The sequence below is a fragment of the Grammomys surdaster genome, unplaced genomic scaffold (genome assembly GCF_004785775.1).
Source record: "Grammomys surdaster isolate TR1022 unplaced genomic scaffold, NIH_TR_1.0 314, whole genome shotgun sequence".
Classification (NCBI taxonomy): Eukaryota; Metazoa; Chordata; class Mammalia; order Rodentia; family Muridae; genus Grammomys; species Grammomys surdaster.
The window spans coordinates 1,233,798-1,237,596 of NW_021604733.1; the positions used below are offsets into that span (position 1 = coordinate 1,233,798).

Here is a 3,799-nt window from a genome sequence, read left to right on the forward strand (position 1 = left end):
GGCCCATATAGCTAACCTGCTGATAATTACGTAAAGCAAACACTGTTAATAATTTTTACAGAGTCAAAGGCTTTTTACACTTTGCAAACAAGAAAACAATCAGACACAGTACAAGTCATATTGTTCCTAAAAACATACATAATGTTGGGGTTGTTTGTTTGTTTTATATTCTTTCTTTTTCTGCTCTTTTTTCTTTTCTTTATTATTTTAGTTTTTTAAATCAAATTGTAATCTTTACTTATTCACACAGGGGTTATAAACACAAAAAGGCAGGAAAAAAATATGGAACGCTTCACGAATTTGCGTGTCATCCTTGCGCAGGGGCCATGCTAATCTTCTCTGTATCATTCCAATTTTAGTTTATGTGCTGCCAAAGGGATCACTAACAGTGTACTTTTAATTGTTAACATTTTGACTTTGTTTCCTCTTTTAGTATTTTTGAGTCAGTGTTATTTCTCTGGTCTCTCACACTTTTTTAAAAAAATGTCAGAATGCATGTGAACCCTTTGTGGGAAAATCCTTCCGCCTTTGGCAGCTGTGTGACATTGGTTTGATGCTCAGTATCTGTGCTGGGTTGCAGCCTTTGGAATCTTGTAGTGCTGATGGGGTCTCGGTAGGGTATTTTCACTGAGGATGCCCTTAAAGGCTGAATGCGGAAACAACAGATGCTGTTGCCGCCATCCCTCACCCCCTACATTTACTGCCACTTATCAAGCTGCTACAAGGTTTCCAATCAGTTGAGATGATGGGTCTGGTAAAGAGGTAGCGGCTGAGTTGCAACTGAATTCAAATCATTCTCTAGGCTCCTTGGATGGGGCTGATTCCATCACAACACGGCCTCATTGGCCACTGCAGTCATGTAGGCATGGCTATGTGACTTCTTGAGATCTAGTAATTTGAACTATAGATCCTAGGTGATAAAACTAAGTCCTCACCATTAATGGAGGTCTTGGCTCAATACTCTACTTAGGTTTGGACTTGGGGAGTATCTGATAGGCTGGCACAGATCAAGTGCTCACTTCTGGCCCAATCATCTGTGGGCAGATGATAACAGCATAGGACAATCTGGAAGCTTCTACCAGAATCAGATGGTCAGAGTCAGAGGAGAACCTGTATCCTGAGGAGTACTTGTCCCACAGAAGGAACAGAGTTACTGGCTGACAAAACACTCTTTACTCTCTATAATTCGGACTTCACTCAGAAGGACACCACAAAGTTTTGAAGAGGAAAAAGGTCCTGCCTTCCTGTTGATCAAGGACAGGTATAGTAGACAAGGAGCTTGAGATGGACAGTAAGCAGAAGGGCTAGAAATGTGGCTCAGAGGGAAGAGCGTTTGCGTAGCATGCAGGGAGCTTTGGGTTCGAGGCCCAACAACACTGAATAAAGAAGGGTAGAGGTGTGTGCTTGTAATCCCAGAACTCCAGACACGGGAGGCAGGAGAATCAGAAGTTCCAGGTTATCTTTGTTTTTTTTTGTTGTTGTTGGGTTTTTTTTGTTTTTGTTTTTTTGTTTTTTTTTTGAGACAGAGTTTCTCTGTGTAGCCCTGGCTGTCCTGGAACTCACTCTGTAGAACAGGCTGGCCTCGAACTCAGAAATCCACCTGCCTCTGCCTCCCAACCAGGTCATTTTTGAGTACACAGTAAATTTGAGGCCTCCCTGGGCTATAAGAGATCCTATCTCAAAACCAAACTACAAGGCTGGGTGTGGTGGCATGCACCTTTAGTCCCAGCATTTGGGAGGCAGAGGTCGATGAATCTCTGTGAGTTCAAGGCCAGCCTGGACTAGAGAGTGAGTTTCAGGACAGCTAGGGCTACCCAGAGAACCCCAGTCTTGAAAAACCCAAGCCAATCAACCAACCAAAAAAAACAAACTAATAACCACTGAGAATCATAAACTGCACAGTGAAGGGAAACTAGTTTGCCCAAGTCCAAGGCTGGGAAAGTGAAAGCAAAGGGAGGAAATGTTTGACCGTTGACCTTGACTGAAACAAACATATGTACAAATAAGGGTATGGTGAATTGGAAATAACTCAGGGAGGGGTCAATCAGGAACCAGATGCAATTGTTGTACATTGTAGTTATTAGGGGTTACACTGCCAAGCAGAAAACAGGATGCCCAATTAAGTCCAGGTTCCAGGAAAACAAAGGGTGTTTAGTGGCCATCTTTATGATTCAAAGAGTCATTCATTGTGTAACTGAAATTTAAATATAACTGGGCACTCTGTGCTGTGTTCACATTTGCTAAATTTGGCAAGCTTTTTATGGGTGGTTGTTGTTGTTGTTTAAGGACAGGGTCTCATTGTATTCAGGCTAGCCTCAATATGGCCAAGGATGACTTTAAACTTCTGATTATATTGCCTCTATCTTTGAGTGCTGGGATTATAGATGTGTGCCACTATGCCTGGTTAATGCATAGTTGAGGGTGGAACCTAGGGCTTTGTGAATGCCAGGCAAGCACCCTACCAACTGAGATACACCCAGTACCCTGGCAGTTTTGAACAAGAAACCAAAGAAGTCTCCATAGCCTGAGGCTGTTGATCTAAGGCAAGCCCCAGCACCTCTTGCATCTAAAAATCTAGGCGATGAAACCTGACACCCAGAAGCTATGCTCAGTGCTATTGGGTTCCTTTTCAGTTCCACGCAACGGGATTTCCATTAGCGTGTCAGTGTGCTGACTGCGATCTTCAAATGTCTTCATGCCTTCGACTCTGTCACAGGCACCTTTTGTTACTATGCCAACTCAGTTGAAGCCACAGAATTTCATTAACCAAATATCCCCTTCCCTTGAGACTAGCTCAGCCATCAAGTCGCTGGGCTTACTGACATCATCCACGATCTGATCTGTTCTCTCAGTGAGTCACAACAGAAGCAGCTAGGAAGCAACAGTCAGGAATCCCAGATGTGCAAATGTGTTGCCTGCTTTCTGTCCATCCTTCTTCCTCTGCCAAGAGAGTGGGGGGCTGGGCTTCAGGGAGGCACACACAGCTCTGGGCTTCCTGGCCAGCTGTGAAGGAGCTCTATGGGCTTCACAGCCAGGACCCTGAGAGAGCTATTAGGAGCACACTCGAGAGAAGGCTCTCTCAGCAATTTTCACTCAACAGAAAAGAGGCCCCTGGGGAAACACATCTTCTTCAGGACACTAGTTCAGATGGCCTGGTCTGGCTCCACTCATTTCCAAGTTTTCACGCTTGCCGTGTCCAGGGAAGATTTTTTTTTTTTAATGAGATGTAATTTGGGATCCTGCTCTAAAATCCTGTAATGTACTAGAGGAGAGTAAGGATCTTCCCTTCTAGAAGTTTCCATGTTGACTACATCACAGAAGGCTCTTCCTTGGGATTACTGCTGATGAGGGTTAGGTAGCTGCCACCTCCTGCATGGTGTACACTTAGCCTGTGTACATTCAGCATACCTTCAGCTATGCCTCTCACAGCGTGGTCACACTCACCACACTGGTCATCCATAGCAAACCACCCAGAACATCCTCCATTAGCACCCTGACCCCAACCACACCCCATTCAAGGGTCTCTGGGACTTTGTGTTTATTTTCTCTTCAACCTTGGGCTTAAGTGGGGTCTGTCTAGCTAGATGGTTTATTTTTTGCTTGTTTGAGTTAGGATTTTTTTTTTTTTTTGTAGGATAGCATGGCCTTCAAGTCACTATGTCACTGAGGATGTCCTTGAACTCATGATCTCTCTATTCCCCAGTACTGGGATTACAGACATGTGCTACCATGCCTGGCTTCCAGTGGGTTCAGTTCCTCCAAAAGATAGTGCTGGACCTAGATTGCATCAGTACCCTCT

The 3,799-nt window shown here is 44.3% G+C and overlaps 1 non-coding gene across 1 annotated transcript; it reads right to left on the bottom strand.

Annotated features, from left to right (window-relative positions):
* Positions 1 to 276: 276 nt before the first annotated feature.
* Positions 277 to 383, bottom strand: LOC114629721. Its single transcript, XR_003712711.1, has one exon. It is a non-coding gene; the product is annotated as a U6 spliceosomal RNA (small nuclear RNA).
* Positions 384 to 3,799: the final 3,416 nt, after the last annotated feature.